General features: G+C 37.5%; 1 pseudogene; it reads right to left on the bottom strand.

Moving 5' to 3' along the window:
* Positions 1-1145: 1145 nt before the first annotated feature.
* Positions 1146-8314, bottom strand: LOC138378462 (transcription initiation factor TFIID subunit 10 pseudogene; annotated as a pseudogene).
* Between the last annotated feature and the right edge of the window lie 6533 nt (positions 8315-14847).

Raw genomic sequence — 14847 nt, 5'->3', positions numbered from 1 at the left:
ATCAATACACACAAATCAGAGGCATTCATATACACCAATAACAGTCAAACGGAGAACCAAATTAAGGACTCAATACCCTTCAAAATAGCAACAAAGAAAATAAAATATCTAGGAATATATCTAACTAAGGAAGTAAAGGACCTCTATAGGGAGAACTATGAAACTCTGAGGAAGGAAATCGCAGAACATGTAAATAGGTGGAAAACCATACCATGCTCATGGATCGGTAGAATCAACATTGTTAAAATGTCTATACTGCCCAAAGTTATCTACAGATTCAATGCAATCCCTATTAAATTACCAACATCTTTTTTCACAGACATAGAAAAAATAATTTTACGCTTTGTATGGAACCAGAGAAGACCCCGTTTAGCAAAAGCAATATTAAACAACAAAAACAAAATGGGAGGTATTAATTTGCCAGACTTCAAACTTTACTACAAGGCTGTGGTTCTAAAAACAGCCTGGTACTGGCACAAGTGCCGAGACACAGACCAGTGGAACAGAACAGAAAATCCAAATATAAAACCATCCTCATATAGCCATCTAATCTTTGACAAAGCAGAAAAAAACATACTCTGGGGAAAAGATTCCTTATTTAATAAATGGTGCTGGGAAAACTGGATATCCACATGTAGAAGACTGAAACAGGACACACAGCTCTCACCCCTCACAAAAATCAAATCACGGTGGTTAACAGACTTAAACCTTAGGTCAGAAACTATTAGAATTCTAGAAGAAAACGTAGGTAAGACTCTTACAGACATTGGCCTAGGCAAAGAATTTATGAGGAAGACCCCTAAGGCAATCACAGCAGCAACAAAAATAAATAAATGGGACCTGATCAAATTAAAAAGCTTCTGCACAGCCAAAGAAACAGTCACAAGAGTAAATAGACAACCTACAGAAAGGGAAAAAATTTTCGCATACTACACATCAGATAAAGGACTGATAACAAGAATCTATTTAGAACTCAGGAAAATCAGTAAGAAAAAATCGAACAACCCTATCAAAAAGTGGGCAAAGAACCCCTATTTTTTATTGTGCTGCATTCCTTTTTTTTTTTTTTTGTCACAATCCAGTTTATTATGAAAACAGGCTGGTGTGGGGACATGGGATAGACAAGTACATTTAGGTCAGGTGGCTCAGGCGAAGTAGTGGGGCTTCTTCGCATTGATGCCATACTCCCTGAGGGCAGGGCCAGGTCCTCTGCAGTTAGGGTGGACTTGCGGTCCTTGCTCTTGCTCCAGGAGCTGCCAGAGGCTGTGCCCTTCATTTTGCAGTGCTGTAGGGCATCCTTGGCAATATCTGGGATGAATTTCTGGGCAGCTAGGGAGATGAGCCGAATTATCTGTGGGTCTGAGGCCTCAAAGCCAGCAGGGTTCAGGTAGTAACCAGTCACTGCATCAGGGACCCTGGGCGAGTAATCCTCCTGCTGCATTAAGAAGTCCAGCAGAGGCGGGCTGGACACTGCAGGCTTCGCGTCTCTGCCGCCGCGCTCCGCAGTAGGTAAACCGCGCGCCGCCCGCCCACACCTGAGCCGCCCCGCTGGGCTGGTCCCGCCCACGCAGCCAAGGACCCCGTGCCCCCAGCTACTTCTCCAGCCCCGGGTCCCCCTGCTGTCCCTGCAGGGCTGGTCTTGTTCTCTGCAGCGTGGCGGCACCAGTGGGCGGCGCTGTGGGAGCCGGGACCAGGGGGCCGGGCCTGGGGCCAAAGCGGAGGAGGCTGGAGCCAGTTCGGTCTGAGTTAGAGCCGCTGCAGCTCCTATGACCCGTGGGAGAGGCCGACTTCTAATATTCTTATGTAATACAACCCTCACTTCTTGTATTCTTGCTGTTGAGATCAACAGAAAAACCTGGTTGTAGATGGCTTTTTAGCAAATAAACTAAGATTTAACATAACATTAGGGTAAATAAGCAGGAGTGCAGAACAATCCTAGGGTTCTGATTCTCATCCTAAAACAAGCAGGATTGGAAAATTGGCAGTAGTTTCACTTGCTGAGGCCAACCTCTGGGAAATACCTCAGCGCATGTTTATATTACATTAGGATGAAAAGGTTTCGAATAGCTTAAATTTCTGAGCAGGACAGATGTGGATGTGACAGGATCATCTGGTTAGATCACCGTGTTAAAAGGGGCCAAAATCATAGTTCAATCCCCACATGTAAACAACTGAGTTTTTTTTCATTTGCTCAAATAAAAACCTAACTGCAGGCTAAATCCGATCATTCATCTTTAAAGTGTGTTCTTTGGAGCAGGGCAAGAAGGGTAAAGAAATATGGAGAGATGGGGATAAATCTATGACCACTTCTAAATCATGGGGCCTATTGTGTTCATAAAGAGGTGGCAAATTGTATAAGCAGAAAGTCTAGATGTTCTCAGTGAAACAGTGACAACTAGAGGCAAGTGTATCAAATGTCAAAATGACAGGTGAACAAATGAAAAGTTGAAAATTTTAAAGTAATTATGAGTTCTTCTAAATACTTTCTATAAGGCATTCCATAAAACAGAAACAGTTTTTAGTCTTTTCTTGGAGGAAAAAAATATTGTCTTATCATCCATTTTAGATTTGCTCAGAAATATTGCTTCTGCCCTTGGATGGCCAGCTGGATTTTATTCCAAAGTTCAATCTGTAGAGGAAAAAGACATGATAATTTAGAAGAATGAAAAAGATACTTTTAAAAACAGCTACACATTGTGATTACAGGCATATAGGCTCATGCCTGTAATCCAGCACTTTTGGAGGCTGATACAAGAGGATCATCTGAGCCCATAAGTTCAAGGCTGCAGTGAGCTATGATTACAACACTGCACTCCAGCCTGGAAGATAGAGTGAGATTCTGTCTAAAAAATAGGTACACGTTAATTTTAATCACTTTTAGCAGTCTTGAAAGAAGTGTGTAGTAATAAATATGAAGAAATATGGTGGCAACAATATAAAAATTCTACTGGGAAATGCACCATGGTTGAATCTTTCCATACATGTAGACTAAAACTAAGCTATGCAACTTTTTTTCTTTTAACTTGTACCTGAATAATCTGATGCAACTAGTAGAGGAATCATCTACATGACCTCCTCCTTGTACTTATCAAATAGGAACACTATCACCCTCCTCTATGCTGATATGACTAGCACATTTCAGGATCAGTCTCAAGTAGCAAGTGATGCTGTGGCCAATTACTGTCAGACATCAGCTCAATATATCAAATATACTAAAATAAACAGGGTGGTTTTTGGCAAGCATTCTTTAGATAATCAAAGGCTAATTTTAACTCCATTCAATAAATGAACTCATTTATTTATCTGTGATGTATCTGGGATATTCTTCATGGCAGATTTAAGAGGGCTGCATAAAAAGTTTAATTTTCTAATCTACAGGAACACTGTCATAACAGAAAGTGAGGTTTTTCATTTTGCCCTCAATATCCAAAGCTAAACTCTCATGTTTTTCTTCCCACAGCATGGTTCATTTGGGGATTCATCAAAATTATCCTCTGGAGCCGGTCATAGAACAGCTTCTAAAAAATTTTGATCCCACCTATGCCTGCAGGTCACCAAAGTGGGATAATCTCCTATTTAAGTGAGACTACAAAACAGATTATTGAATTTCCATAAGACAAACTTTACCATCATATGGGATAATAAAAGTTGTCATGAGAGGAAACAATAAACTAATTAATTAAGGTAAACATCCCTCAGAGGAAAAAGTCCATAAGACACCTCACTAACGTTGAATACTGCTTTTCCTCTAAGATTCTACTAGTTATAAGATCCATCTCAATTGCACAGATGTTAAAATGTAAAAATATATGTAACTTAGAATAAATGAAATGCATTATTAAAGGCTAACAGTGTTAAAATTATACAATTGTAAACTATCCAGAAATAAGTTTCCTTGCAAAATATTAAAGGGAGAGGGCAGTGACCAAGAAATTAATCAAAGAACCAGTACATTTCAGAGAAAGAGATTGAGTTCAACATTGATTGCAGTATATCCCAATGAAATAGAAGCAGTTTCTGGGCCAACTGCTGGGCACCCATTTATGTAAAGGCTCATGGCATTTACTGACCTGCTCTGTCATCCCTATACTGCACATTGTATTAGTTTTATGGCCTATAACACAAATATTTTAAGTCTCTCAATTTTTATCTGTCTCTGCATCAACTCTAAGTCTTGCCTTAACTTTTTTAATCCTCAATTTATTTTAGTGACTGTGACTGAGCTGTGACAATTCATATACTGTAGTATGCCTTTCTTCCTTCACATATTCCTTAAGAGCACTTAACTCCATTTCTTAGACTTTTAAGAACATTGCTGCATTACTGGCACCTCTGTTTCATTTATTATCTAATGTTACTGTTTTAACCCTAAAGCTTAATTACTTTAGTACACTAAAAAAAGGTGAGAAAAAATGTAATATCCAAAGAGGCCCATATAAGTGATTCTATAAATTTTGTTCCTATATTCAATGTGTCTGGAAATTACATTCTTGATCTACCAAGTCTTATTTAAAATCTTGGAAACTCAATTTATACTTCTCAAAGCCTATCTTCTTGTATATAAAACAGGTATAATTTCTCCACTACCTAAATCAAAACATTGTGAGGAGTGAATGAAATGCAAGAGCAATATATATACTATATAATGCACAATAAACTAAAAAACAAAGGTTTAACTAACTCAAAAACAAAAAGTAAATATTTGACATTGATTGGAAAACCCATACCAAAACAATATCTTGGGCAAATATTCACTTTAGCTACCTACTAAAGTTGAGAGAAAAACAGTCACACACACACACACACACAAATTCCTTTCAGTGTTTTTTTTTTTAAATAAACAAACACATATTTCCCCTGCTTTCTTTCATGAAAGTTAATGTATGTTCTCCCCCTTGTTTTTTCATATGACATCCTAGTGATGACTCCATAGCAGTAAAGAGAGATATAATTATTTTTATAGCTCATAGAACTCCTTTGTGTGGATGTTCCAGTTTATTTTACAAGTCCATTGCTATACACTTAAGTTCTTTCTAACAATGCAAGCCAGGCATGGTGGTTCATACCTGTAATCCCATCACTTTTCAAGGCTGTAGAGGGAGGATTGCTTGAGGCTAGGAGTTCATGGCCAGGTGGAGAAAGATAGCAAAATCTATCTCTAAAAATTTTTTTTAAAAATAGCTGGGTAAAATATTAATACGATGCATTCCTCAGCTTTTAAAGTTTTTTAAGAACCAAATTTGGCCTATCTGCCACCTCCATGCCAGTCTGAGGACTTAGAACTTTTGTGTGGTTCAGTAGCTGTCTTACACAGTCATTTCAGATCTTTAAGTCCTTGTTTCTTCATCAGAAATATAGAGAGAATATACACAGGCTTTATTTGTATTTGGAAGGCCCAAATAAGATGTACGTGGAAATGTGTTGTACATCCTAAAGAATGATGTAAAGAGACTATTTTGGACTCTCATCCTATGCTACCCATCTACTAACTGTTTTGTAAAATCATTCACAGGCTTATTTTAAACCACCAAGCAGAGCAAAAAGTTTCATAAGTACTTACATGCTTTGTGTATAAAGGTACAATCAATTAATTCACATAATATATTTGTTCATTCTTTTGCAGTTTTTGAATATTCTGAAAAGTGAGTACAGCACTTCCCAATTGCAAAGGCACATCCCTCATGTCATGAGGACTAATTATTCTAACTTTTCAGTGAATTAAGAGTCTAACCAAAGTTTCAATAGAAGAGCTCTAAGGCTTTTCCTCTATAGCAATGAAGCCACTGGCATTTAAATGAAACAAATAAGCCAGCCACATGTAAACATCTTTGTGATGCAATGTTTTCTATTTCAAAGCACTTAGTTTTTATTCACAAACCACCTTGTTATCCTAAATTATTTTTACCTAGATTCATCTCTTCAAAATTCTAGAAGTAAAAACTCAAGTACACATTTTGGAATAACACTAATCGGGTTTTGGGCAGATGTGGGGGCGGGGAGGGGATGGGTGTATACCTATATAATGAGTGTGATGTGCACTGTCTGGTGAATGGACATGCTTGAAGCTCTGACTCAGCGGGGTGGGGGTGGCATGGGCAATATACATAACCTGAACTTTTGTACCCCAGTAATATGCTGAAATTAAAAAAAGTAAAAAAAACCTCAAATATTTCTTCCTTTTCCCCCTCCCATCTTCTTCCTCCCAGTGGTTTAGAGTCTTAAGAACTTTTACCTCAACATTCTTATCTTTGAACAGGATTCTACTGGGGTCAGAGTAGGGGAGCCATGGAAACAGTCTTTTACAGGCAGCGTCTGGCATTTTAACTCCCAAACCTTTACACCATCTCTCCTTTAGACCAGGAAAATGAAGTCTTAAGTCACTGAAGATATATCTGTGTCAAAGTTAGAATTTTAAAGAAATCACAAATCCATGGGTAAACTACTTCATATTTAAAAAAATTCTGCAGCTCTGGTAATAATAACATTTCACCCTTTTCAGTTATTTTAAACAGCCCCCAAATTTCTTTCTTTGTGTTTGAATTATAGTTGGAAGGAAAAAAAAAAAAAAGCTTTCATCAAGGCAACAGAAAACCTGTATTAAGAATACCATATAGAGTCTCCTATGGCAACTTCTATTTTAAATTTAAATAAGAAATCCTCAAATATTTGGGTGTGAACTATCCAGACTATCAGCTACCTTAATGAGTGGGAGGAAGGAACAATGAGGCCCTTCCCTGGCTCCTTCACTGAGGATGGGGAAGGATAGAGAATGGGAAGAATACTCCATAAGTGGGGGTAGTTGAATGTTCATTGAGAAATGGGAGAGAATATACCAAAAAGATTTATCAGTTCCTATGGGATGATGAAGAGAGCTACAGACCAAAGGAGGTGTGGGCTGCAGGCTCCCATGTGGGGTTGGGGAATGGTACAAAAACAAATCAATGGAGAATGGATAATCCTTTCAAAAATGATGCTAGAATAATCAGAAAACTGTATGCAAAGATATAAAAATAAATGCAAACTGTATCATAGAGATAAGCATAACATGTAAAATTTTGAAATTTTTAGATATATGAGGAAAGGGTATATGAGAAATTCTATACCTTCCACTCAATTTTGCTGTGACTCTAAAACCTCTCTAAAAATAAATGAGCAAAAGACTTGAATGACACTTCGTCAAAGAAGATATACTGATGGCAAAAGGGACGTGAAAAGCTACTGAGCATTACAAGGAATTGGGAAATGCCAATTCTGTTACAAGGTGATGTAGCTACAAGTAGGTAAAGTTAAAAATCGGAAATACCACGTCCTGGTGAGTGTGTAGAGCTGAAACTTGTACATCGCAGGCAGCAATGCAGAGGGGTGTAGCCACTTTCAAAAAGTTTGACGGTTTCTTAGAAAGGTAAACATTCATTTACCAAATCAGTAATCCCAGCTAGGAATATACCCAAGTTAAAAAAAAATAAACAATGAAAACTGTGCTTACATTTGTAAAGTGTGTAAATATTTATAGTGGCTTTATTCATAATTGCCTCAAACTGCAAACTGATTAAACTGAAGTCCTCGGTGGGTGGACGGATAAACAAACTGTGGCTCATCCATCGATGGAATACCTCTCGGCAGTAAAAAGGACCACACTGTTGATTAACGCAACAGAATGTATGAATTTCAGATGTCTTATGCCCGCTGAAAGCAGCTGGACTCAAAGACTTCATTCCGTGTGGATTCAGTTACCTGACATTCTGGAAAAGGCCAAAAGACCTAGGACCACTGAGCAGGGAAGGGCCGAGGGTGGCACGCAGGTCACTGGGGGTGATGGAGCTGCTCTGTGTTTGATTGTGATAGTGGTTACCCAATCCCCTGCATTGGTCAAATCTAGAACTATGCACCCAACAAGTGAATTTTACTGTATGGGAATTTAAAAATTAATAAATACAAATTTAACAGAGGGCAGGGGAACCCAGATCTCCCTGGTCACCTGTGCCCTAACCTTCACTCCTCTTCCATGACGCCCAGGTTGTCTCCGAGGAAGCAGAGGCTCCCGGGGCAACTGGAGCAGCCTTTCTGCAGGCTGAGAGTGACACCTCTGCATTTTTGAGTCGTGATGTGATTAGATGATGAGAACATTTTAGGAAGAAGAATATGGTGGTGATAAATTATGTGTCTTAGTGTCTGCACTCTGCTACAATTTGAAGAGGATTAAGAAAAGGCAGGGAAGTGAAGACCTCACCTCCCTTGTCAGAGAATCACAGAACCTCGGGGATTTCATCAGCATCTGCTCTGGCTTCTCCCGGGTTAAGCTCCCCTTCTCCATCCACCCAAGGGCCCACCTGGCTGCTCTCTGCCTAGGAAGCAGTTTGCTGAGGAGCCTCAGGTCCACGGTGTCCCTGTCTTGCCTTGGCCACTACCTACTGCTGGCTGGATCCCTGAAGGACTCTGGGCCTCCTCTTCAGTTTGAAGAACTGATTTTGCAATTGGGTCTGGGAATCTTCCGGGGGTAGTGGAAAAGCCAGAGGTGTGTGTACAGAGCAGAGCATGTCGGGTAGGCCTGTGCAGTCCCACACGTGCTTCACCAGAATAATTCAGGCTTCTCGGTTTTACTTGTTGGACTGCCAAGTGCGCCACTTGCTAACAATATGACCTCAGTTTCCTTATTGTCACATGGTCATTCTAGCGGTACTTTCTTCAGAAGAGAGTTGTAAGGATAAGTGACATGTGTAGAGCACCTACCTCCAGCCAAGCCTAGAGTAGGAGTTTATAACATTCAGCAATTACATGTTTCCATTTGTGTTTAGTGCTCTGCACATTTTATTTATCTGTTTATCCTTTGATGGGCATTTTGGCTGATCCCATATTTTGGCTACTTTGCATGATGTTGCAACAAACAACACTATAAACTTAAAGTCATCCCACTGGATATTTCTAAGGCCCCATCTACCCTGTCATTCAGTGATTCTATGATTTCACTTACAGAGAAATTGGTAGAGAATGGGGTCTCTTCATCCCCACTCCAATTTGAAATGCTTTATCTATCTCCACACATGCACACGTAGATACATATGTGTGCTTGTTTTTACATTTCTATTGATTCATTTTTTTCCTGTGGTTTTAAAGTAAAAAAACATAAAAGAGAATCTATCTAAATGTTCATCAAGAGTGGATCAATTACATATTATATCTTCACTACAGGATCTTAGGCAAATCCAGAATGTGGCAGATCTGCATATATTGACATGATGAGATGTCTGCAACATATGAAATTAAAAAGAAAACAGGTTAAAGAGAAATGGGCTGTGTAGTTGCCCCATCTTATAGCAAAATCTGCTGGAGTAAACAGCCATTGGTCCATTTTAAATGGTTAAACATTTCTTCTGTATTCTGGCATCCATCTCCCTGAGATCTAGTTCTTCCCACTGGAACACCACAAAATCCTCGGCCTCCCTCCCCAGGGCATCAAATCTTGAATTTCCTGCTTTTCTCCAGGAAATGTGGCTCTGGCTCCCTGGATTCTCCCACGGTTGTTCAAATGGCCAGGTCATTGTCCTGGCGGCATTCCTGAGCTTCTACCACGTGCTGATCCTGTGCTACGCACTTTACAGAAAGGATCTCACTGAACCTTTACAAAAACCTCTGCAGGGGGTGTTAATATTACCCCGTTATTACAGATGAAGACACTTGCTTGGGGAAATTCAGTAATATTCCCAAGACCTCTCATCTAGGAAGTGATGAAGCAGGGATTGGAACTGAGGCAGCAAAACTCCAGGGCCACACCTGCTAAACTGACCAGAGCTGCGTCTCTGAAACCAAGTTGTTTTTTGCAGGTTGCATTGCCTATATGTGTTTTTGTTTCCCCTTCTTCAAAGTCTTAGAGTTTGCCTTTGACATTAAAAATTTTGGTCTATCTGAAATGATTTTTTTGTATGTGTATGGTGTGAAGTGTGGATTCATTTTCATGTACTTAAATTAGTGAACAGTCCAGATTTTCCCATAGAAACAGCAGTTAATCAGGTTTCCATACTATACTCATAGGTCAGTTTGTTCACTCTCTTTTTGGCCCATTGCTCGGTTTGTCTATTCCTGCTCCGATACTACACACGGTTGTGTTAATATGTTTTGATATTGGGTCACACAGGTACCATCACCTTGCTTTCCTTGTTCAAAAGTGTCTTAACTACTGGCAACCTGAACTTCCATATACACTTTGCAATTATATGGTCAAATTCCATGAAACCTTAATTTGCATTTTAATTAGGATTTAACTAATTCTATGAATTAATTTGTGGGAGAGTTGATGTGATTCCAATATTGAGTCTTCCCAACTATACATCTGACATGTGTTTCCATTAATTAGGTTTTTTTAAAAATGTTTTTTTAACATAGTTTTAGGATTTCTTACACTAAGGTCTTGTACATGTTTGCTGCATTTATTCTTAGAAACATTATTATTTGTTGCACTTGTAGATAGTATGTTTTAAAAATTGAATTTCAGTTTGCTCCTGGTGTACAGAAATGCAATGGACTTTTGTGAATTGATCACATATCAATGTAACTTTGCCAGGCTCTCTTATTAATTGTTAATAATTGTCTTATATAATCTATCTTTTAGGGAAAAGTATCATTTGTGAAAAAAAGATATTTTTTAAATTTTTTCACTTCCAAAGCTTAAATCCTTTATTTCTTTTTCTTGTCTTATTTGGATTGCCAGAATACAATGTTAGATAGAAGGCGTAGAAGGAGACATCAGTGAAATATTCCTGAAATTTTTTCCACATTTACTGAGATCATAACACAGGTTTTTAAAAATACATTAAAGTGGTGAAGTATCTAAGCCAATTTCCTAATATGAAATTCATCTTGCCTTCCTAGAGTAAGCCCACCTAGACATGAGTATTATCTTTTCATGCATTGTGGAATTGGTTTGCTAACATTTGGTTTAGTAGGTTTTTTCCCCACTCATCCTTTGTTCTCTTTTTCATTTTTAATTTTTATTGATACATATGAGTTGCACATATTTTTAGGGTACATGTGATGTTTCAATACAAGCATATGATTTTTAATGGTCAAATCTGGTAATTAAGATATCCATCTCCTCAAACATTTATCAGTTCTTTGTGATGGGAGCATTCCAATTCTTCTCTTCTAGCTATTTTAAAATATACATATTGTTAACCATAGTTGCTCTCTTGTGCTAGATCGTATTCCTTCTATCTCACTGTAGTTTTGTTCTCTTTAACTAACCCCCCTTCTTCCGCATCCCCATTACTTTTCCCAGCCATCATTCTACTCTCTACCTTCATTACATCAATATTCTTTTTAGCTCCCACGTATGAGTGAGAAAATGCCATATTTGTCTTTCTGTGCCTGGCTTATTCCATTTAACATAATATCTTCCAGTTCCACCCATGTTGCTGCAAATGTAGAATTTAATTCTTCTTTATGGATGAATACTACTCCATTGCATATATGTACCACTTCTTTTTTATCCATTCATCCACTGATGAACACTGAAGTTGATTCCACATCTTGGCTATTGGGATTAGTGCTGCAATAAACACGGGAGGGCAGATATTGCTTCAATATAGTGATTTCCTTTCTTTTGGATATATACCCAGTGTGGGATTGCTGGATCAGGTAGTGGTTCTACTTTTAGTTTTTTGAGAACCTCCATACTGTTTTCCATAGTGCCTGTACTAGTTTACTTTCTGATGAACGGTGTATGAATGTTCCCCTTTCTCTCAGTCCTTGTCAGCATTCGTTTTCTGTTGTTTCTTTTCTTTTCTTTTCTTTTTTTTTTTTTGAGACAGAGTCTCACACTGTTGCTCGGGCTAGAGTGCCGTGGCATCAGCCTACCTCACAGCAACCTCAGACTCCTGGGCTTAAGCAATCCTTCTGCCTCAGCCTCCCATGTAGCTGGGACTACAGGCATGTGCCACCATGCCTGGCTAATTTTTTTCTATACATATTTTTAACTGTCCAGATGATTTCTTACTATTTTAAGTAGAGATGGGGTCTCGAACTCCTGACCTCGAGCGAGCCTCCCGCCTCGGCCTCCCAGAGTGCTAGGATTACAGGCGTGAGCCACCGCTCCCAGCCCTGTTTTTTTGCTAATAGGCATTTTAACTGGGGTGAGATGATCTCTCATTGTGGTTTTGATTTTCATTTATCTAATGATTAGGGATGTTGAGATCTTTTGCATATACCTTTTGGCATTTTGTATGTCTTCTTTTGAGAAATGTCTATTCAGATCTTTTGCCCCCTTTTAAATCAGATTATTTGGATTTTTTGCTATTGGTTTGTTTGTGTTGCTTATACACTCTGGTTATTAATCCCTTGTTGGATGAGTAGTTTGCAAATATTTTCTCCCATTCTATAGGTTTTCACTTTGTTGATCATTTGCTGTGCAAAATATTTTAGCTTGATATAATGCCATTTGTCAAATTTTGCTTTGGTTACCTGTGCTTTTAAGGTCTTATTCGAGAAATCTTTGCCCAGACTAATGTCCTGAAGCATTTCCTAAATGTTTTCTAGTAGTTTCATAGTTTCAGGTCTTACATTTAAGTCTTAATCCACTGGGACTTGATTTTTGTATATAGTGAGAGATAGGGGTCTTGTTTCATTATTCTGTGTATGGATATTGAGTTCTCCCAGCACCATTTGTTGAAGAGACTGTCCTGTCTCCAATGTATATTCTTTGTGCCTTTGTAAAATGTGAGTTGGCTGTAAATGCATGGATTTATTTTAGGGTTCTCCATTCTGTTTTGTTGATCTGTTCCTCTTTTTATGTTAGTACCATGCTGTTTTGGTAAGTATAGCTTTGTAGTATATTTTGAAATCAGGTAATGGAATGCCTACAGCTTTGTTCTTTTTGCTTGGGACTACTTCAACTATTCAGGGTCTTTTGTCATTCCCTGTTAATTTTAGAATTGCTTTTTCTATTTTTGTGAAAAATCTCATTGGCATTTTGATAGGGATTGCATTGAATCTGTAGATCACTTTGGATACTATAGACATTTTTAACAATGTTAATTCTTCCAATCCATGAACATGGGATATTTTTTCATTTTTTTTTTTTGTGTCCTCTTCAATTTCTTTCACCAGCATTCTACAGTTTTCATTGTAAAGACCTTTCACTTCTTTAGTTAAGTTTATTCCTAGGTATTTTATTTTAACTTTTTTATAGATATTATAAAGGGGATTGCTTTCTTGATTTCGTTTTCAGATCATTCACTATTGGTATATAGGATTGCTACTAACTTTTGTATGTTGGTTTTGTATCCTGAAAACTTACGAAATTCATTTATTACTTCTAAAAGTTTTTTGGCAGAATCTTTAGGTTTTTCTAAATATAAGATAGTATCATTTGTAAACAAGGACAATTTGACGTCTTTTCACTTTGGATGCCCTCTATTTTTTTCTTTGTCTAATTATTCTGGTTAGGACTTTCAGTACACTGTTGTATAAAAGCAGTGAAAGTGGCCAACTTGTCTTTGTTCCAGAACTTACAGGAAAGGCTTTCAATTTTTCCCCATTCAGTATGATGCTAGCTGTGATTTTGTCATATAGGATCTTTACTCTTTTGAGTTATAATATGTTCCCATTGTATAACCAATTTGTTAAGAGTTTTTATCATGAAGGGGGATGTTGAATTTTATTGAATATCTTTTTTGTCATCTATTGAAATGATCATATGTTTTTTGTCCTTAATGTGATGTATCAGGCTTATTGATTTGCACGTGTTGAACGATCCTTGTATCCTTAGGATGACTCCTAATTGATCATAGAGAATAATCTTTTAAATATGTGGCTGAATTTGGCTTGAAAGTATTTTGTTGGGGACTTTTGCATCTATGTTCATCAGTAATATTGGGCTGTACTATTCTATTTTGCTGTGTCCTGGTCTAGTTTTGGTATCAGGGTATTGCTGGACTGTAGAATGGAGTTTGGAAGTATTTCCTCTTCTTCAAGTTTTTGGAATAGTTTGAGTAGAATTGGTGTTAGTTTTTCTTTAAATATTTTATAGAATTCTGCAGTGACACTATCGGGTTCTGGGCTTTTCTTTGGAGACTTTTTATTAGTGTTTTTATCTTGTTACTCACTATTGGTCTGTTCAAGTTTTCTATTTCTTCATGGTTCAATCTTGGTAGGCTGTATATGTCTAGGAATTTGACCATTTCTTCTATATTTCCCAATTTATTGGCATCATAAGAGACTATGTAATAGTCTCTGATGTTCCTTTGAATTTCTTGGGTAATAATTATAATGTCTCCTTCTTTATCTCTGATTTCATTTATTTGGATCTTCTTTTATTTCCAGGTCTAACTAAAGTTTAGTCAACTTTGTTTATATTTTCATAAAACTAACCTTTTGTTTTGATAATCCTTTTAAGGTGTTTTCATCTCAATTTCATCTATGCTCTAAACTTTATTATTTCTTTCTGTCTACTAATTTTGGGTTTCACTTATTTTTCCTTTCTTGTCTTTTGAAGAGCATTGCTAGGTTGTTTATTTGATGTCTTTCTACTTTTTTTGATGTAGAGGATTACTGGTATCAACTTCTGTCTTAGTACTGCTTTTTCTTGTATCCCATAGGTGTTTGTATGATATATTTCTATTTTTATTTGTTTTTATCAATATTAATGTTCTTTAAAATCATTTTGTCTAGTTTTGTATCAAGGATGTATTGTTAACATAAAATGATTTGGGAGAGATTCTTCTTTCTTGTCTCCTGAAACAGTTTCTGTAAGGGTGGATTTTATTTTATTTTATTTTATTTTTATTTTTATTTTTTTGAGACAGGGTCTTGCTCTGTTTCCCAGGCTAGAATGCAGTGGAGTTATCATAGCTCACT

The sequence above is a fragment of the Eulemur rufifrons genome, chromosome 30, assembly GCF_041146395.1.
Source record: "Eulemur rufifrons isolate Redbay chromosome 30, OSU_ERuf_1, whole genome shotgun sequence".
Classification (NCBI taxonomy): domain Eukaryota; kingdom Metazoa; phylum Chordata; class Mammalia; order Primates; family Lemuridae; genus Eulemur; species Eulemur rufifrons.
This window is presented reverse-complemented; position numbering and strand designations above follow the sequence as displayed.